The following is a 22,873-nucleotide window of genomic DNA, read 5'->3' on the forward strand; positions in this document are numbered from 1 at the left end:
CGGCATGTTCACATCATTTTGTTTATTTGTTTTTCCTTTGTTTGACTGCTCTCTATTCTTGTAGAACAAAAAAAAATGTTGATGTAGATTGTGTTTGTATGCAAATGCATTTGTCTATTCTCCTGCGATTTAAGATTCTATTGTTTGATGCCTGTTTCCTCAGAATTCCACAGTGTTGAGAAGTTTGGGGACATGAAGTGGGAAATTTGGAATGCAGCTGGGATATGGAGAAAGATGGATGATACATTTCATAGGTTGCAATCAGGCCCCTGTCCCCTTAGTCTCTGTCATCTTCATTTTCATCACCGTTCTTATCATCACCGTTCTCATCATCACAGCCCTCATCATCACCATCCTCATCATCATCGTCCTCATTATCACTATAATTTCCATCAAAAGTCCTCACACTTGTCCTCATCATCATTCATAAGACACACTACAAGTGGACATTTATCTGTGCCCTCTATCCTCCTCTCCTCTCCTCCACCCCTCCCCTTCCAGGGGGTCCGTGGATGTGGGGATCCGTGGATGTGGGGTTCCAGGTCTGAGGACATTGGTCGGGTCTCAGCATGGCATGCCAGTGGCCTCTTGCCTCCATGCTCTGGAACAAGTAAACAGGCCTGTACTTTAAAGCTTTTAAACGTCAATCTTCCAGCACATTCTCTTTATGTCCAAGTACTGTAGGGCTGAGATGCATCATTAATGAGCACTCAGTTAATCTATTGATCCATACCAGACTATCTCTCTCTAAGTTAGCTAGCTGGGACATGTCAAGGAGGAAAAGAGAAGGAGAGAGAGAGGGTAAAGAGAGAGACAATGAAAGAATAAAGAGAACGCGTAGGAATGGCAAACAAACTAATGGCGCGAAAGACCAGGCTGTGTGAAGTTCCTGGGTATTGGCGGCACCTGGAACACGCTGTCATACGCCTCAATCCAGAGCATCCCAAACATGCTCAATGGATGGGTGATATGTCTGGTGAGTATGCAGGCCTTGGAAGAACAGGGACATTTTCATCTTTCAGAAATTGTGTACAGATCCTTGTGACTGTGACGTTCGTCGTCAGAGGAGTATGAAGGATCGGAGGACCAATGCGCATATTTATTAAACTCAGAACACTAAAACAAAAATTACAAAGAGAATGGCACGAAACAAAACAGTCCTGCCTGGTGAAGACACAAAACAGAAAACAATCACCCACACCACACAGGTGGGAAAAGGCTACCTAAGTATGATTCTCAATCAGAGACAATGAACGACACCTGCCTCTGATTGAGAACCATACCAGGCCAAACACAAAACCACAACATAGAAAAACGAACATAGACTACCCACCCAACTCACGCCCTGACCATACTAAACAAAGACGTAACAAAAGAACTAAGGTCAGAACGTGACAGTGACATGGGTCCGCGCATGATTATGTTGAAATATGAGGTGATGGAGGCAGATGAATGGCACGACAATGGGATCTCTGTGTATTCAATTTGACATAGAAAAAATGCAATTGTGTTCGCTGTCCGTAGATTATCCCCGCCCATACCATAATTCCACAGTCAACATGGGGCACTCTGTTCACAACGTTGACATCAGCAAACTACTCGCCCACACAACGCCGTACACACTGTCTGCCATCTGCCCAGTTTCAAACCAGGATTCATCTGTGAAGAGCACACTTCTCCAGCGTTATGCCGAACTGCAGTCAGGTCAAGGCCCTGGTGAGGACGACGAGCACGCAGATGAGCTTCCCTGAGATGGTTTTTGACAGTTTGTGCAGAAATTCTTTGGTTGTGCAAACTGTCAGTTTCATGCGCCGGCATGGTTACACGTGGTATGCGGTTGTGAGGCCGCATTGGCATCGGAGGCGGCATATGGAGGCGGCATATGGTAGAGAAATTAACATTCAATTCTCTGGCAACAGCTCGGGTGGACATTCCTGCAATCAGCATGTCAATTGCATGCTCCCTCGAAACTTGAGACATTTGCGACTTTGCATTGTGTGACAAAACTGCACATTTTAAAGTGCCCTTTTATTGTCCCCAGCACAAGGTGCACCTGTGTAATGATCATGCTGTTTAATCAGCTTCTTTATATGCCACACCTGTCAGGTGGAAGGATTATCTAGGCAAAGGAGAAATGCTCACTAACAGGGATGTAAACAAATTTGTGCACAAAATTTGAGAGACATAAGCTTTTTGTGCATATGGAAATTTTCTGGGATCTTTCATTTCAGCTCATGAAACATGGGGCCCACACTTTACATGTTGCATTTATGTTTTTGTTGTTTTTATACTTTTGTTCAGTATGTTATGAACACCTGCTCTTTTCATGACATAGGTGAATCCAGGTGAAAGCTATGATCCCTTATTGACACTTGTTAAATACATTGTCACTTGTTAAATCCACTTCAACCAGCATAGATGAAGGGGAGAAGACAAGTTAAAGAAGGATTTTTTATCCTTGAAACAATTGAGACATGTGCCATTCAGAGGTTGAATGGGAAAGACAAAAGATTAAAAGTGCCTTTGAAAAGCGTGTGGTAGTTGGTGCCAGGCACAACAGTTTGTGTCAAGAACTGCAACTATGTTGCAACTCAATATTAGGAATGTGTTCTTAATGTTTTGTACACTGGTCAAAAAAATAAAGGGAACACTAAAATAGCACGTCCTAGATCTGAATGAATGAAATATTCTTATTAAATACTTTTTTCTTTACATAGTTGAATGTGCTGACAACAAAAACAAACAAAAATTATCAATGGAAATCAAATTTATCAACCCATGGAGGTCTGGATTTGGAGTCACACTCAAAATTATAGTGGAAAACCACACTACAGGCTGATCCAACTTTGATGTAATGTCCTTAAAACAAGTCAAAATTAGTCTCAGTAGTGTATGTGGCCTCCACGTGCCTGTATGACCTCCCTACAACGCCTGGGCATGCTCCTGATGAGGTGGCGGATGATCTATTGAGGGATCTCCTCCCAGACCTGGACTAAAGCATCCGCCAACTCCTGGACAGTTTGTGGTGCAACGTGGCGTTGGTGGATGGAGCGAGACATGATGTCCCAGATGTGCTCAATTGGATTCAGGTCTGGAGAAGGGCGGGCCAGTCCATAGCATCAATGCCTTCCTCTTGCAGGAACTGCTGACACACTCCAGTCATCTGAGGTCTAGCATTGTCTTGCATTAGGAGGAACCCAGGGCCAACCGCACCAGCATATGGTCTCACAAGGGGTCTGAGGACCTCATCTTGGTACTTAATGGCAGTCAGGCTACCTCTGGCTAGCACATGGAGGGCTGTGTGGCCCCCCAAAGAAATTCCACCCCACACCATGACTGACCCACCGCCAAACCGGTCATGCTGGAGGATGTTGCAGGCAGCAGAACGTTCTCCACGGCGTCTCCAGACTCTGTCACGTCAGCCACATGTGCTCAGTGTGAACCTGCTTTCATCTGTGAAGAGCACAGGGCGCCAGTGGCGAATTTGCCAATCTTGGTGTTCTCTGGCAAATGCCAAACGTCCTGCACGGTGTTGGGCTGTAAGCACAACCCCCACCTGTGGATGTCGGGCCCTCAACATGGAGTCTGTTTCTGACCGTTTGAGCAGACACATGCACATTTGTGGCCTGCTGGAGGTCATTTTGCAGGGCTCTGGCAGTGCTCCTCCTGCTCCTCCTTGCACAAAGGCAGAGGTAGCGGTCCTGCTGCTGGGTTGTTGCCCTCCTACGGCCTCCTCCACGTCTCCTGATGTACTGGCCTGTCTCCTGGTAGCGCCTCCATGCTCTGGACACTACGCTAACAGACACTGCAAACCTTCTTGCCACAGCTCGCATTGATGTTCCATCCTGGATGAGTTGCACTACCTGAGCCACATGTGTGGGTTGTAGACTCCGTCTCATGCTACCACTAGAGTGAAAGCACCGCCAGCATTCAAAAGTGACCAAAACATAAGCAAGGAAGCATAGGAACTGAGAAGTGGTCTGTGGTCACTACCTGCAAAACCACTCCTTTATTGGGGGTGTCTTGCTAATTGCCTATAATTTCAACCTGTTGTCTATTCCATTTGCACAACAGCATGTGAAATGTATTGTCAATCAGTGTTGCTTCCTAAGTGGACAGTTTGATTTCACAGAAGTGTGATTGACTTGGAGTTACATTGTGTTGTTTAAGTGTTCCCTTAATTTTTTTCAGCAGTGTATATACATTATACTCCATCCATACTTACATACATACATACTGTATGAGCCTACAGTAGAAACGACAACACGATATACAGAAAATAAGGAACTTACTTTGATAGGAACGCACATACGTCCAAAGTTATTATTTGTGAGGAAAACAACAAAGAAAGCAAAGTGAGCGCCAGCAAGAAAATGTTCCAATTCTTGCAAGACTGCGCAAAAACATGCACACTTGATCTGCGCAAATATGAGCGAAGTGCGGTGGGCTCTCCTCAAAGAGAGAAGTTCATCTGGCTCAGTAAAGCCTCAAACATAAATTTGAGGAGAACACACCTCAATTCAAACTGTTGTTAGAAAACACAACTTATTAGAAAATCATTTGAAATTCACAAGTTGAAACATAGCCTATAGATATTTAGCAGGAAGCATGTGTTAAAAACCTCTTATTGCTGAGATCCCGTTAACAGGATCAACTTGACAACAGCCAGTGAAAGTGCAGGGCGCCAAATTCAAACAACAGAAATCTCATAATTAAAATTAGTCAAACATACAAGTATAATACACTAATAAACTTGTTGTTAATCCCACCACAGTGTCCGATTTCAAAAAGGCTTTACGACGAAAGCATACCATGCGATTATGTTGGGTCAGCACCTAGTCACAGAAAAACACAGCCATTTTTCCAGCCAAAAAAAAGAAAAAAAGCAGAAATAGAGATAAAATGAATCACTATTAATCTATTGGTCCGTTCCTTGCTACTCCTCCTCAGAAGAGGATTTCTTACTCCAAACGGGCGGCGGTTTGTGTGCAAAGTATATGATTACTGTGAGAGTAGTTTCTAAATATATTATGAGAGAGTAGTTTCTAAGTAATACAGTACTTTCTAAGTATTATGTATCTCTCTCTCTCCCTCTCTCTCTCTCTCTCTCTCTCCCTCTCTCACCCTCTCCATGTCTTTTGTAACAAGCCGCCAAATTGTGTCAGTCCGCTAGAGACCTGTTTCTAATGTATTAAGTGTGAATGTGTATCCTGTGTTACCATTTAGTTAGCTCAGGGGTGGGCAACTCCAGTCCTCGAGGGCCTGATTGGTGTCACGCTTTTTCTCCATCCCTAGCAAACACAGCTGATTAATCAAATTGCACTCTAAAACTGAAGATCGTGATAAGGTGATTATTGGAGTCAGGTGTGTTAGCTGGGGCTGGGGCAAAACTGTGATACCAATCAGGCCTTCGAGGACTGGAATTGCCCACCCTTGAGTTAGCTATTAAATAAATAATTAAATCAATTTGTGTAGTACTGAATCATAAGTAAGGCTGTTTTAAGTTAAGACCTTTGTAGTTTAATTCGTAAAATGGTAACTCTTTTTAATAACCGCTCTCGTGGTGCCCCAAATCCTAATGAGTTTTGGTTACGTGATTTATTTAATCGGGTAACAATTAAACATAGTTAAAGTAAGCGAGATAAACACATAAAACCAGACACTTTATCCTTTCAAACCCTTCACTCTGGGTTGTACAATCTAAAATACACACAAGGGATCTGTAGACTCCGATTATTTCCATAGTATTTACCTATAAAACCATTGCACTAGAATGTTTTAACTTAAGACCTTCACTTCATACAGTTACAGTGATGCTTCATTACAAAATTTTATTCATGGATTCTGGCAATGACATTTTAGCTGGAGCTTTTGTTGCGAGTGGCATGTCAATGACAGATCGGTATCTCAATGTATGTATTGTCTAAATTACTATTCATTTTGCGGTGTGCAGACCTCCACAATCAACCTGATACCCCAAATAAACTATTTTGGATAAGCCTAAATCAATTACGGGACGGTTGACCACACACACAATTATCCCTTCCGTGCATCTAGATACCATCTGTGGTCACCTTCACCATAATCGAGAGAGAGAGAGAGAGAGAGAGAGAGAGAGAGAGAGAGAGAGAGGGAGAGAGAGAGAGAGAGAGAGAGAGGGGGGGGGGACAGACCAGAACAACCGTTTAGTTTAGGGTATTTCTGATTCAGGAAATCCAGACAAACTTTTCACTGTATGACAAATGTCAATTAATACAAATGTCTAAGACAAATGTCAAAGAGAATAACAACACACAGTTGAAACCATTCTTGCAAATTGGCTTGTATTCCCCTATCATCTTGACAATCTCACCGCAGACTTACAGAGTCAGGGAGTTAGCCTTTCTGATCTCCCCATCCCGGATCCGGGATCGTGAATACAGACTCAAGCTCATTACCATAACGCAACGTTAACTATTCATGAAAATCGCAAATGAAATGAAATAAATATGCCATCTCTCAAGCTTAGCCTTTTGTAAACAACACTGTCATCTCAGATTTTCTAAATATGCTTCTCAACCATAGGAAAACAATAATTTGTGTAAAAGTAGCTAGCTAGCGTAGCATTTAGCGTTAGCATTAGCGTTAGCATCCAGCACGCAACATTTCAACAAAAACATAAAATCCTTAAAATAAAATAATTTACCTTTGAAGAACTTTGGATGTTTTCAATGAGGAGACTCTCAGTTAGATAGCAAATGCTCAGTTTTTTCCAAAAAGATTCTTTGTGTATTAGAAATAGCTCCGTTTTGTACATCACATTTGGCTACAAAAAAACCCTGAAAATTCAGTCCTCAAAACCGAACTTTTTTACAAATTAACTCCATAATATCGACTGAAAACATGGCAAACGTGGTTTAGAATCAATCCTCAAGGTGTTTTTCACATATCTCTTCAATGATATATCGTTCGTGGAAGCATGGTTTCTCCTCTCAATCAAATGGAAAAATACTTGCAGCTGGCTTTGCGCACCAATTTCGAAGCAGGACACCAGGCGGACACTTGGAAAATGTAGTCTCTTATGGTCAATCTTCCAATGATATGCCTACAAATGCGTCACAATGCTGCCGACATCTTGGGGAAACGGCAGAAGGTCTAAGCTTATTCCTGTCGCATTCACAGCCATATAAGGAGACATTAGAAAACAGAGCTTCAGAAATTCTGCTAATTTCCTGTTTGACGTTTCATCTTGGTTTCGCCTGTAGAATGAGTTCTGGGGCACTTACAGACAATATCGTTGCAGATTCTGAAACTTCAGAGTGTTTTCTTTCAAAAACTGTGAATATGAAGAATATGCATGAAGAATATGCATAGTCGAGCATCTTTTCGTGACAAAATATCGCGCTTAAAACGGGAACGTTTTTTATCCAAAAATGAAATAGTGCCCCTAGAGATCCAACAGGTTAAAGGGCTAATCCTTAGGGAGAAATCCCGACCATCCAGCAGAACCAATCTGGTGATAGTTGTATTGAAGCAAGACAAAAACAAACACAACTACACCAACAATACACACAAAACAAACCAAACATACACGTCTTCCCATTTGACACATGACTCACATTGTGATTCATGCGTCCCCCCATAAAAACTACAACAATTGTGGTCCAAATCACACATAGCACTATTGATAAATTAAAACTTCTTTCTAATTATCAGTGTTTACATATTACATTTAAATCTCACCCATTGTCTCTAGCCTTTCTAGTGAGGTTGATCAGGCCTCACCAGAAAGTCAGAACAGAGGTCAGAGGTCATTCTACCCAATTAAGTGAGTGTTTCTTTCCCTTTTATTTCCCTGTACCTCAGACTCATTATTGAAAGACATTTCAAACATTAATTTTCTGCACCAGGTTTACGTTGCGTTTTTCAGCACATTTCTTATAAAGATAATTTACATGTGTGTAACCAAAATGCAAACAATAGATACTGTTTACCCTTTAAGATGCATCCTTTCTAAACCATGAAAGACCCACTAACACCAAAATAAAAAGACCCCACACAATAAATCAAAAACAGTATTAACACCACTAACAGCTATTCATAACAGGTTGGTTGTGTGTGGGTGCTTGCGTGTGTGGTAAGACGTAGGGTTAAAAGCAAACAAAATGGCCAGGCCTTACTTCATTTGGGAGCTCCCTTAACTTCTTGGTGACAGGGGGCAGTTTTTTCACATCCGGATGAAATGCATGCCCAAATTCAACTGCCTGCTCCTCATCCCCAGAAGATAAGATATGCATATTATTCAGATTTCTAAGGGATCTTCTTGCAGTTCCTATCGCTTCCACTGGATGTCAACAGTCTTTAGAAATTGGTTGAGGTTGTTCCTTTGTGTAATGAAGAAGTACGGCCATCTTGAACGAGGGTCACTTGAAGTATACTGTTAGATAGAGACGCGTGACCAGAAAGCTAGCTACAGTTTGTTGTCCTCCTGTATTGAGCACAGATCAACCCGTCTTCAATTTGATCGATTATTTATGTTAAAAAATACCTAAAGTTGTATTACAAAAGTAGTTTGAAATGTTTTGGCAAAGTTTACAGGTAACTTTTGCGATATTTTGTAGTCACGTTGCGCAAGTTGGAACCAGTGTTTTTCTGGATCAAACACGCCAAACAAATGAACATTTTGGATATATATCGACGGAATTAATCGAACAAAAGGACCATTTATGATGTTTATGGGACATAAACAGCCTTTTTGAAATCTGACATGTTGGCTGGATTCACAACAAGTGTAGCTTTAATTTGCTATCTTGCATGTGTGATTTAATGAAAGTTTGATTTTTACAGTAATTTATTTGAATGGTAACTCTGACAGAGCTCCAGAGCTCCAGAGCTCCTCTGTGGAGAACCTTCCAGATGGACAACCATCTCTGCAGCACTCCACCGATCGGCAGGGACAGAGAGACTAGTCAGGATTGATAGAAAGATGAACAGAGCAAAGTACAGAGAGATCCTTGATGAAAACCTGCTCCAGAGTGCACAGGACCTTAGACTGGGGTGAAGGTTTACCTTCCAACAGGACAATGACCCTAAGCACACAGCCAAGACAACATATGAGTGGCTTCTGGACAAGTCTCTGAATGTCCTTGAGTGGTCCAGCCAGAGCTCGAACTTGAACCCGATCGAACATATGTGGAGACACTTGAAAATAGCTGTGCAGCGACGCTCCCCATCCATCCTGACAGAGCTTGAGAGGATCTATAGAGAAGAATGGGAGAAACTTCCCAAATACAGGTATGCCAAGCTTGTAGCGTCATTCCGAAGAAGCCTCAAGGTTGTAACCGCTGCCAAATGTGCTTCAACAAAGTACTGAGTAAAGGGTCTGAATACTTATGCAAATGTGATAATTACTTTTAATATTTTTAATACATTTGCAAGCATTAAAAAATAACTTTTTTGCTTTGTCATCCTGGGGTATTGTGCGTAGATCGATGGGGGAAAAAAACAAATTGATACATTTTAGTATAAGGCTGTAACGTAACAAAATGTGGAAAAGTCAAGGGGTCTGAATACTTTCTAAATGCACTGTATATATTTCTGACAGGTTCTAGGGTGTTGGGACTCAGTATATCTGTCCCTCTCATGGTCTGAACCATGTTCCAGTTCCACTCTTTCATAGTCTCTCACGGGTGGTCCACAACAGAATGGGGGGCTCTGATCACCAGGTTTCAGGGTCCCAGAGGCAGGGTCCTGATGGGCAGACCACAGGCTGTGAGAATTGGCAACAACACCTCCTCCACATTGACTCTTAACACAGTGGTCCCCCAGGGGAGTTTTTGCTTTGTCATTATGCAGTTTGGTGTGTAGATTGATGAGGGGAAATTAAAAAAAAATCAATTTCAGAATAAAGCTGTAACGTAACAAAATGTGGAAAAGGTCAAGGGGTCTGAATACTTTCCGAATGCACTTTAAATAGAGAGATTATTTTTAATTACTCAAACTACTGTGGCCGGATTGGACCCCCTAGCGGGCCATACGTTTGACACAGCTGTGTTAGATGGAAGATGGGTTAATGGAGAGAACAGCGGACCTGTCCAGTGAGACATGTCCCTGAATCCCTCCTGTGTTCCCCAGCGCTTTAAAACATCCTGCTTCACTAAAACACTACCAATACTGTAACTGCATGTACATCCTGTCCAGGTCGGCTTACAGATCTGACATCATGAATATTTCAGTGCTCTTTCGCCCCCAAACCTTTTTGTAATGACGTTTCCATGTTAACCGTTCCGTTCCAGTGTACAGCCCTGTCCCATGTTAGGGCAAGGGGTGCTTTATGACCCCCCATACACCCTCCACTAATACCTATTTCTGTCAATCTTCCCCTACCCGACTTCACCACTCACCACAATCACTTAAGCAAAAAGTACTTCAACCTCACTGGCTACGACCAAAACACCAAACCACTCACTCCCATCCCAACTCTGCATCACAGTGGCACGCTTTTCCCTCCCCTAAATGTATACCTGCACCAATCCCCCCCACCTCCACACCCCTCCCTCATTCACCCATCCCATCTCCAACATGCCTGTCCATGGAGACCAGCCCTAGTGGGGCGGGGGGCACCTGCTTGCCCAACTTCGATACCTGAGGAGCCAAGTCAAATACACAGGATCACTCCCTCTTCTCTACCTCCCTCTGCTCTGGGAGAGAAGAATAGCCCCCTTCAATCGTTGTGTCATTAATTTGTGCTGGCAGTCAATAAAATATTTACCAGGAACCCTAAAGGCAATTACATTAAAGAGCGTGGTTAGACACCCCCTTCCCCTCAGCAGCCCCCTCACGTGATCCTGCCGATTTGGTGAATGGTCACAATCTACAACGTTAGATTTCATACACTATCAATAATTAAGCCTGCTTCAAGAAGAGGGGGAAAAGAGGGACAAGAATGAAAAGGGAAGTAATGAGATGGAGGAGTTTAAGGTGAAGAGAGGTACGTACGTGTGTGAGAGTGTGTCAGTGTGTATATGTGTGTGCTCTTTTTGAGTTTGTCCATTTGCTCAAAGTAAATAAATATGTACTTGCTTTGCTGCCGTATTGCCCCTCTCTGCGCCCCCCACCCCCCCCCCCCCCACCCCACCCTTCTCCTGTCATACTATAACCACATGCGCACACACACACAAATACACATACAAATACACACACGCACATACACACAGAAACACAAACAACCATTATGGAATGAAATGATGGCTGAAAAAATATTAAATCAAATGTATTTATATAGCCCTTCTTACATCAGCTGATATCTCAATGTGCTGTACAGAAACCCAGCCTAAAACCCCAAACAGCAAGCAATGCAGATGTAGAAACACGGTGGCTAGGAAAAACTCCCCAGAAAATAGTGGTCATACTTCAGAAAAAATGCTAACAGAATGAAAATGGAAGTAAATATACTGTTATTGTAGTGGTTATGCTATGTGAAAGCCATGAAGGAGGGAGGGAGAGAGAGAATGGGCAGGGAGACAGTGAGCTGACAAAATACTAAGAGCCCATTAAGAAACACTTAGGTATTTTAAGCAGATGCCAGAGCAGTGTGAGTCAGGACCAGGAACAGCACAGAGTAGAACAGAGCTCTCCCCCTCTCTCTGTCCACACACACACACACACACACACACACGCACATGCACACGCACGCACGCACACACACACACACACACACACACACACACACGCGCACACGCACACGCACACACACTGTGCAGAGATAAATCCCCAATCCACAGCTATCCTCACAGATACATTCCTTTGGGCATGGAACCACCATGCTGTCAAAACAAAGAATTCCCAGCCCCAGAATTAATAGATGAAAACACTCAATTAGCACCAGTCAACCACCTCCTCAGGCTTATTTGCCCAAACATCAGTGACAGTGTGTTGAGCTCTGCCACTCTGATGTTGACAGTGGGGCTGAGAGGTGATGGGTGTTAGAAGGGTTATTTATACAGTCAACTCGCAGCTGAGAGCAAGATATTGCCACTCCTATTTGCCATATTTTCAATTTAAGCCTACTAGAAAGTGTGTGCCCCCAGGCTTGAAGGGAAGCAAAAGTAATTCCGCTACCTAAAAATAGTAAAGCCCCCTTTACTGGCTCAAATAGCCTACCAATAGTAAACTTCTGGAAAAAATTGTGTTTGACCAGACACAATGCTATTTTACAGTAAATAAATTGACAACAAACTTTCAGCGTGCTTATAGGGAAGGACATTCAATAAGCACAGCACTTATACAAATGACTGATAAAAAAGATTGTGAGGGCTGTTTTGTTAGACTTCAGTGAGGCAATTGACATTATCGATCATAGTCTGCTGCTGGAAAAAGCACATGTGTTATGGCTTTACACCCCCTGCTATATTGTGGATAACGAGTTACCTGTCTAACAGAACACAGAGGGTGTTCTTTAATGGAAGCATTTCCAACATAATCCAGGTAGAATCAGGAATTCTCCAGGGCAGCTTACTTTTTTCAATCTTTACAAAAGACATGCCACTGGTTTTGAGTAAGGCCAGTTTGTCTAGGTATGCGGATGACTCAACACTATACACTTCAGCTACCACAGCAACTGAAATGACAGCAACACTTAACAAAGAGCTGCAGTTAGTTTCAGAATGGGTGGCAAGGAATAAGTTAGTCCTAAATATTTCTGCATTGTATTTGGGACAAATCATTCACTAAATCCTAAACCTCAACTAAATCTTGCAATAAATCATGTGGAAATTGAGCAAGTTGAGGTGAACAAAATGATTGGATTAACCCTGGAAGGTAAACTGTCATGGTCAGAACATATTGATATACAGTGCCTTGCGAAAGTATTCGGCCCCCTTGAACTTTGCGACCTTTTGCCACATTTCAGGCTTCAAACATAAAGATATAAAACTGTGTTTTTTTGTGAAGAATCAACAACAAGTGGGACACAATCATGAAGTGGAACGACATTTATTGGATATTTCAAACTTTTTTAACAAATCAAAAACTGAAAATTGGGCGTGCAAAATTATTCAGCCCCCTTAAGTTAATACTTTGTAGCGCCACCTTTTGCTACGATTACAGCTGTAAGTCGCTTGGGGTATGTCTCTATCAGTTTTGCACATCGAGAGACTGACATTTTTTTCCCATTCCTCCTTGCAAAACAGCTCGAGCTCAGTGAGGTTGGATGGAGAGCATTTGTGAACAGCAGTTTTCAGTTCTTTCCACAGATTCTCGATTGGATTCAGGTCTGGACTTTGACTTGGCCATTCTAACACCTGGATATGTTTATTTTTGAACCATTCCATTGTAGATTTTGCTTTATGTTTTGGATCATTGTCTTGTTGGAAGACAAATCTCCGTCCCAGTCTCAGGTCTTTTGCAGACTCCATCAGGTTTTCTTCCAGAATGGTCCTGTATTTGGCTCCATCCATCTCCCCATCAATTTTAACCATCTTCCCTGTCACTGCTGAAGAAAAGCAGGCCCAAACCATGATGCTGCCACCACCATGTTTGACAGTGGGGATGGTGTGTTCAGCTGTGTTGCTTTTACGCCAAACATAACGTTTTGCATTGTTTCCAAAAAGTTCAATTTTGGTTTCATCTGACCAGAGCACCTTCTTCCACATGTTTGGTGTGTCTCCCAGGTGGCTTGTGGCAAACTTTAAACAACACTTTTTATGGATATCTTTAAGAAATGGCTTTCTTCTTGCCACTCTTCCATAAAGGCCAGATTTGTGCAATATACGACTGATTGTTGTCCTATGGACAGAGTCTCCCACCTCAGCTGTAGATCTCTGCAGTTCATCCAGAGTGATCATGGGCCTCTTGGCTGCATCTCTGATCAGTCTTCTCCTTGTATGAGCTGAAAGTTTAGAGGGACGGCCAGGTCTTGGTAGATTTGCAGTGGTCTGATACTCCTTCCATTTCAATATTATCGCTTGCACAGTGCTCCTTGGGATGTTTAAAGCTTGGGAAATCTTTTTGTATCCAAATCCGTCTTTAAACTTCTTCACAACAGTATCTCGGACCTGCCTGGTGTGTTCCTTGTTCTTCCTGATGCTCTCTGCGCTTTTAACGGACCTCTGAGACCATCACAGTGCATGTGCATTTATACGGAGACTTGATTACACACAGGTGGATTGTATTTATCATCATTAGTCATTTAGGTCAACATTGGATCATTCAGAGATCCTCACTGAACTTCTGGAGAGAGTTTGCTGCACTGAAAGTAAGGGGGCTGAATAATTTTGCACGCCCAATGTTTCAGTTTTTGATTTGTTAAAAATGTTTGAATTATCCAATAAATGTCGTTCCACTTCATGATTGTGTCCCACTTGTTGTTGATTCTTCACAAAAAAATACAGTTTTATATCTTTATGTTTGAAGCCTGAAATGTGGCAAAAGGTCGCAAAGTTCAAAGGGGCCGAATACTTTCGCAAGGCACTGTAATAGTAGCTAAGATGGGGAGAAGTCTGTCCATAATAAAGTGCTGCTCTACCTTCTTAACAGCACTATAAACAAGGCAGGTCATACAGACCCTAGTTTTGTCGGACCTGGACTACTGTTCAGTCATATGGTCAGGTGCCAGAAAAAGGGACTTAGGAAAATTGCAATTGGCTCAGGACAGGGCAGCACGGCTGGCCCTTGGATGTACACAGAGAGCATATCAAATCTCTCCTGGCTCAAAGTGGAGGAGAGATTGATTTCTTCACTACTTGTATTATTGTGAGGTTTTTACATGTTGAATGCACCGAGCTGTCTGTTTGAACTACTGGCCGGACACCCATGCATACCCCACAACACATGCCACAAGAGGTCTCTTCACAGTCCCCTTGTCCAGAGCAGACTATGGGAGGCACACAGTACTACATAGAGCCATGACTACATGGAACTTTATTCCACATCAAGTAGCTAATGCTAGCAGTAAATTTAGATTAAAAAAACTGATAAAAATGCACCTTATGGAACAGCGGGGACTGTGAAGCTACACAAACATAGGCACAGACACATGCATACACACACACACACACACACACACACGATAACATACACACTATACACACAAGCACACATGGATCTAAAAATGACATGCATAACACTTGAATCTTTTAGCAATGTTTATTATGAGTATTTCGGTAAATTGATGTGGCTCTCTGCAAAATCACCGGATGTTTTGGAACTACTGAACGTAACGCGCCAATGTAAACTGAGATTTTTTTATATAAATATGAACTTTATCGAACAAAATATACATGTATTGTGTAACATGAAGTCCTATGACTGTCATCTGATGAAGATCATCAAAGGTTAGTGATTAATTGTAACGGCTTTCCCCCTCCTCTTCTGAGGAGGAGTAGCAAGGAACGGACCAATATGCAGCGTCGTAAGTGTCCATGATACTTTAATAATAACTGAACACGACTCAATACAAAAATAACAAAGTGAATGGAAACGAAAACCGAAACAGTCCTGAATGGTGACACAAACAACAAAACAGGAAACAATCACCCACGAAACACAGGTGGGAAAAAGCTACCTAAGTATGATTCTCAATCAGAAACAACTAACGACACCTGCCTCTGATTGAGAAACAAACCAAGCCAAACCCAAAACACAACATAGAAAAATTAACATAGACAACCCACCCAACTCACGCCCTGACCATACTAAAACAAAGACATAACAAAAGAACTAAGGTCAGAACGTGACATTAATTTTATCTCTATTTCTGCTTTTTGTGACTCCTCTCTTTGGTTGGAAAAATGGCTGTGTTTTTCTGTGACTAGGTGCTGACCTAACATAATCGTTTGGTGTGCTTTCATCATAAAGCCTTTTTGAAATCGGACACTGTGGCTGGATTTACAACAAGTTTATCTTTAAAATGGTGTGAAATACTTGTATGTTTGAGGAATTTTAATTATGGGATATCTGTTGTTTTGAATTTGGCGCCCTGCACTTTCACTGGCTGTTGTTGAGGTGTGATGCTACCGTCCCAAATATCCCAGAGAGGTTAACTCTGCTGCAGAGGATAAGTTAATTTGAGTTACCAGCCTCAGAAATTGCAGCCAAAATAAATGCTTCATGATTTCAAGTAACATCTCAACATCAACTGTTCAGAGGAGACTGTGTGAATCAGGCCTTCATGGTCGAATTGCTAAAAAGAAACCCCTACTAAAAGACACTAATAATAATAAGAGACTTGCTTGGACCAAGAAACACAAGCAATGAACATTAGACCGGTGGAGGCGAGGAAACGACTTCGGTGTGGAAGTTGTGACAGTACCCCCCCCCCCCCCCCCCCCGCCCCCCCATGACGCGCGGCTGCGTGCCGACACCAGCAGCGTGCCGACACCAGCCTCGGGGATGACCCGGAGGGCGTGGAGCAGGGCGATCCGGACGGAGATGGTGGAACTACCGCAGCGTTGAAGGGTCCAACACGTCCTCCACCAGAACCCAGCATCTCTCCTCTGGACCATACCTCTCCCAGTTCACGAGGTACTGAAGGCCCCTCGCCCGACATCACATGGAACGAGGGGTTAATACGGTAATCAGGGGGAAGCTGTAACCTGTAACTCACCTCATTCAGTCTCCTCAGGACTTTAAATGGCCACAGAAACCGCGGACCCAGCTTCCGGCAGGGTAGGCGGAGGGGCAGGTTTCGGGTCAAGAGCCAGACCCGGTCCCCTTGCGCGAACACCGTGGCCTCACTGTGGTGACGGTCTGAGCTGGCTTTCTGGCGAAGCACGGCGCTGAAGGTGAACATGGGCGGCGTCCCATGTCTCCTCTGGGCGCCGAAACCAGTTGGCCACCGCAGGAGCCTCGGTCTGACTCTGTTGCCAAGGAGCCAGAACCGGCTGATACCCCAGTACGCACTGGAAGGGGGAGAGGTTAGTGGAGGAGTGGCGGAGCGAGTTCTGGGCCATCTCTGCCCAGGGCACGAACGCCGCCCACTCCCCCGGCCGGTCCTGGCAATAAGACCTCAGAAACCTACATACATCCTGGTTCACTCTCTCCACCTATCCGTCACTCGGGGGGTGAAAACATGAGAAAAGGCTGATCGAGACCCCAAATGTTCCATGAACACCCTCCAGACCCTTGAAGTAAACTGGAGACCCCGATCAGACCCTATGTCGGAAGATCCGTAAGGAAATCCACTGAGAGGAGCAACCACGGCCGTTGTGGAATGGGTAAGGGGTGGAGCTTACCTCTGGGCAGGTGCCCAGGAGCTTTACACTGGGTGCACACCAAGCAGGAGGAAACATACACCCTCATGTCCTTAGCCAAAGTGGGCCACCAGTACTTCCCACTAAGACAGCGCACCGTCCGGCCGATGCCTGGATGACCAGAGGAGGGTCAGCCAGGCACGGACAGCAGACGGAATGTACAGACGCCCATCGGGACACTGGAGGGGAGTGGGCTTTGTCCACGTCCAGCTCCCACACTATCGGTGCCACCAGGCAGGATACCGGGAGAATGGGGATGGGATCCATGGGCTGCTCCTCTCTGTCATACAGCCGGGACAGTGTGTCTGCCTTGGCGTTCCGTTAACCTGGTCTGTAAGAGAGGGTGAAAACAAAACGGGTGAAAAACATGGCCCACATTGCCTGGTGAGGGTTCTGTTTCCTCGCCGCCCGGATGTACTCCAGATTGCGGTGGTCAGGCCAGATGAGAAAAGTGTTGAGCCCCCTCAAGCTAATGTCTCCACCCCTTCAGGGCCTTTACGACAGCCAACAGCTCCCGTCCCCCACATCATAGATTTGCTCCGCCGGGCTGAGCTTCCTCAAGAAGAAGGTACAGGGGCGGAGCTTTGGTGGCGTACCCGAGCACTGAGAGAGCATGGCTCCTATCCCAGCCTCGGACGCGTCCACCTCCACTATGAACGCCAAAGAGGTATCTGGATGAGCCAGCACGGGAGCTGAGATAAACAGAGCCGTCAGGTGACCAAAAGCCCTGTCCGCCTCAGCCGACCACTGCAAACGTACCGGTCCCCCCTTCAGCAGTGAGGTAATGGGAGCCGCCACCTGACCAAAACACCAGATAAACCTCCGGTAGTAATTGGCAAACCCTAGAAACCACTGCACCTCCTTTACCATGGTGGGAGTCGGCCATTTACGCACGGCTGAAATGCAGTCACTCTCCATCTCCACCCCTGAGGTGGAAATGCGGTACCCTAGGAAGGAGACGGACTGTTGGAAGAACAGGCATTTCTCAGCCTTGACATACAGGTCATACTCCAACAGTCGACCAAGCACCTTTGCGCACCAGAGACACATGCTCGGCACATGCAGCGGAGTATATCAGAATGTCATCAATATACACCACTACACCATGCCCGTGCAGGTCCCTGAAAATCTCGTCTACAAAGGCTTGGAAGACTGATGGAGCATTCATCTACCCGTACGGCATGACGAGGTACTCGTGGTGGTGGTGGTGGTGGTAGTACTGAAAGCCGTCTTCCACTCGTCTCCCTCCCAGATACGCACCAGGTTGTAATCACTCCTGAGATCTAGTTTGGTGAAGATGCACGCCCCGTGCATTGACTCAATCACTGTGGTTATGAGAGGTAGCGGGTAACTGTACCTAACAGTGATCTGGTTAAGATCTCGATAGTCAATATACGGGCGCAGACCTCCCTCTTTCTTCTTCACAAAAAATAAACTCTAGGAGGCAGGTAAAGTGGAGGACCGAATGTACCCCTGACGTAGGGATTCGGAGACATATGTTTCCATCTCCGCCTGTGACAGGGGATACACGTGACTCCTGTGAAGTGCGGCGTCTACCAGGAGATGACTCTCCACCATAGTAGCACCGGAAACCCCTAGACATCTACCCGAGCACTCTCGCGACCACCCCGTGAGAGCCCTCTGTTGCCACCAAACAGTGTGGTTGTGACTGGGTAACCAGGGTAGGCCTAGCACAACGGGAAACGCAGGAGAGTCAATAAGAAAGAGACTGATTCTCTCCTTGTGATCCCCCTGCATCACCATGCCCAGGGGAGCGGTGGCCTCCCTAATCAACCCTGACCCTAAGGGTCGACCTTCTAATGCGTGAACGGGGAAGGTCAAACCCACGGGAACAATGGGGATCTCTAAACTAAGGGCGAACAATTTGTCTGTAAAGTTCCCAGCCGCACCTGAATCGACGAGCGCCTTATGCTGGGAATGCTGGGAAAATTCAGGAAAAGTGACATACAAAACATGTGTGCAACAGAGGGCTCTGGGTGAGAATGGGGGGGGACACCAGAGTTCCCTGCCTACTGCCTCGATCCCCAGAGGAACCAACCTGGCACCGACCAGCAATGTGACCTCTGCGGTCACAGATGGTGCACGAGACGGAACCTCCTCCGGTCTCCCTGCGCACAGCACCTCCCAGCTCCATGGGCATTGGAGAGGTGGTGCAAGGGGATCGATCCAACAGACCCCGCTCTGGACGTCCGCGGGTAGCCAGCAGGCTATCCAACCGAATAGACAGGTCCACCAGCTGGTCGAAGGTGAGGGTGGTGTCCCTGCAGGCCAACTACCAACAGACTTTTTCGCGCAAACTGCAGCGATAGTGGTCGATCAGGGCCCTGTCGCTCCATCCCGCGCCGGCGGCCAGGATCCGAATTCCATGGCGAACTCCTGGATGCTCCTTGTCCCCTGCCTCAGGTGGTAGAGACGTTCACCCGCCACTCTACCATCGGGCGGGTGGTCGAAGGCTGCCCAGAAACTGCAGATGAAATCCTCGAAATGGTCCAGCGCCGCGTCTCCTTCTCCCCACGCGGCGTTGGCCCACTCCAGGGCTTTCCCTGAGAGACACGAGACGAGGGCGGACACCCTCTCATGGCCCGAAGGAGCCGGGTGGACGGTTGCCAGGTAGAGCTCTAGCTGCAATAGGAAACCCTGGCAGCGTGCAGCAGTCCTGTCGTACTCCCGGGGAAGGGCGAGACAAATTCCACTTGGACCGGGTGAAGGGGAGGCGAGTAGTGGAGACCTTGGTTGTGCTGGGGGAGGTGCTGGAGGAACTCCATGTCTCTCCCAGCGGTCCATGGTTTGGACAACGCGGTCCATGGCGGCGCCCGAGATGGTGGATTATCGCTGCTTGCTCCTGGACGCGCTCCTCGACCCCTATACCAGGGGTACCTGCTCCTGCTGACTCCATATGGTGGTATGGAATTCTGTAAAGGGGTGCATAACTGGTGCCAGGGAAGTCAGACACAGGAGAGTAGAACTAGGTAGTAGCCGGATGGCTAGAAGACTGGTGACGCCTAGCGCCGAACGCCACCCGAACAAGGAGAGGAAACAACTTTGGTGGAAGTCGTGACAGGGACTATCATTTGTTTTTCAACAGGACAATGACTCAACACACCTCCAGGCTGTGTAAGGGCTATTTGACCAAGAAGGAGAGTGATGGAGTGTTGCATCAGATGATATGGACTCCACAATCACCCGACCTCAACCCAATTGAGATGGCTAAAGATTAGTTGGTCCGCAAAGTGAAGGAAAAGCAGACAACAAGTGCTCAGCATATGTGGGAACTCCTTCAAGACTGTCATGTAAAGCTGTATTCAAGGCAAAGGGTGGCTACTTTGAAGAATCTAAAATATAAAAGTTTTTTTTTTGAACACTTCTTTGGTTACTACATGATTCCATATCTATTATTTCATAGTTTTGATGCCTTCACTATTATTCTACAATGTAGAAAATAGTTTTAAAAATAAAGAAAAACCTTGAGTAAGTAGGAGTGTCCAAACTTTTGACTGGTACTCTAAATGTGCACATTCTTGTGTAGTTTTTCTTCGTCTGTCTGTCTGTCTGTCTGTCTGTCTGTCTGTCTCTCTATGTCTGTGTCTTTCTGTATGTCTCTTCTGTTTGCTTGTCTGCATGCCTGTTTCTTTTCTTCTGTCTGTCTGTCTGTCTCTCTCGCTGTCTGTGTCTTTCTGTATGTCTCCTTTGTTTGCTTGTCTGCATGCCTGTTTCTCTGTTCCTTTATGACAATCAATTTATCTTTTAATTTACTGTGTGTTTCTCTGTCTTTTATGTCACTCACTCTCTCTGATTGTCCATCAGTCTATCCCTCTCTCCCTGTCCGTCTGTCTGCTCCGCTACATCTGCAGCCCACGGTCCACTGCCTACAGTATCTGTCTGTTTGTCCCAGAGGAGTGCCTCTCCCAGTTGAGCTGATGTATATTTGATGAGAGGGTGCCGCGGTCCTGCCACTGAGGAGAGGAGAGCCAGGCGTTTGCTGGGGAATAATGGCTGCAGCCTGAGCCTGCTGCACCCCGACACCATCACCATGCTCAGGTTTCTGTTTCTGACTCACAGTCAACGAGACTCCTTCGCCTATTGTGGGGCCTCCGCTTTGACAGGGCTTGGGTTTCACAGTTCCCTCTGTGTCTCACTGACACACACATACACACATGCATGCACACATACACAGAGAGAGAGAGAGAGAGAGAGAGAAACACACAAAACACGCCTGGGGTTTCAGATCCCCAGTTAGAGCGACCGTGCTATCTCAACACCCTGATAAAGCTTCAACGCTGATTTATAATAATATAGTAACACTTCTTGTTGCACTTTCACTACTGGTACCTGGAATCAAATGGCACTTTGTGACTTTGTGACTAGAATTACTGTAAACTACCGTTTCAGCATTTAATTTCAATGCAAAAGTAAGAGAGTTAAGAATGTACCATAAGCTCACTCCACAGCTAGCTTGAAATGTTCTGGATTAACTTGATATCTGGTAACAATGGTGCCGTAACTCGGCTCTACAGTTTGAGGGGTGAATTTAGCACATGTGGATGTGTGAAACGTACTCCTCAGCCTGTAGTGTCCCTACTTGCGGCAGCAAATAGCTAGCTTTTCACATGGCGCTGACTGGTAAGACCCTTCAGGAGGCCAGTCATGTGTGCTAGCAAGCAGGGTTGGGGAGCAACTGATTGCCTTACTTGTAATGGACTAGAAAAAAACTGCAACTATAATCCTTTACATTACCAGCTAAAAATATTGTATTTGGATTACAGATACTTTTGAAAAACTATAGGATTACTTCTTAGATTACTTTGAAATTCAGAAAGTATGTGTGTAAAAAAGACACGATGACACCTTTCCCTGAACAAGACAGTTAATGTAACGACGTTCGTCTGTAGAAGGAGAAGCGGACCAAAAAGCAGCGTGGTGGTTACTCATGTTCTTTAATGGAAAATTAACGATACATGAAATAACTAAATCTACAAAACAACAAACGGAACGTGAAAAACCTATACAGCCTATCCTGTGACAAACACAGTGACAGGAACAATCACCCACAAACACACAGTGAAACCCAGGATACCTAAGTATGATTCTCAATCAGAGACAACTAATGACACCTGCCTCTGATTGAGAACCATACTAGGCCGAAAACATAGAAATGCCCCAAAACATAGAAAAACAAACATAGACTGCCCACCCAACTCACGCCCTGACCATACCAAATAAATACAAAACAACGGAAATCAAGGTCAGAACGTGACAGTTAACCCACTGTTCCTAGGCCGTCATTGTAAATAAGAATTTGTTCTTACCTGACTTGCCTAGTTAAATAAAGGTTAAGTAAATAAAAATATTTCACAATGACATTCAAATCAGCATTGAAAAAAGGTGCAAGTTTAAGTTTGTTCCACCTGAGCTAGTCTGACCACAAGTCAGAGACCATACAGACCAAATGGGTTTAATGGATTGCAGGAAATGAGCAGGAATAGGTTTTTGAAGGTGTCACATTCTGACCCTAGTTCTTGTGTTATTTGTTTGTTTTAGTTGGTCAGGACGTGAGTTGGGTGGGCATTCTATGTTTTGTGTTTCTAGGTTGGTTTTCTGTGTTCGGCCTAGTATGGTTCTCAATC

At 44.9% G+C, this 22,873-nt stretch overlaps 1 long non-coding RNA gene across 1 annotated transcript in view; it reads right to left on the bottom strand.

Moving 5' to 3' along the window:
• Window positions 1-6,034: 6,034 nt before the first annotated feature.
• Window positions 6,035-22,873, bottom strand: part of LOC149979138 (uncharacterized) — a 65,133-nt gene continuing 48,294 nt past the window's right edge. Inside the window, exon 3 of the long non-coding RNA XR_016485019.1 lies at window positions 6,035-6,074. This is a non-coding gene — a long non-coding RNA (uncharacterized LOC149979138). The remainder of the gene's footprint in view (window positions 6,075-22,873) is intronic.

Source organism: Oncorhynchus mykiss, chromosome 12 (assembly GCF_057628025.1).
Source record: "Oncorhynchus mykiss isolate SJ-2025 chromosome 12, ASM5762802v1, whole genome shotgun sequence".
NCBI classification, from domain to species: Eukaryota; Metazoa; Chordata; class Actinopteri; order Salmoniformes; family Salmonidae; genus Oncorhynchus; species Oncorhynchus mykiss.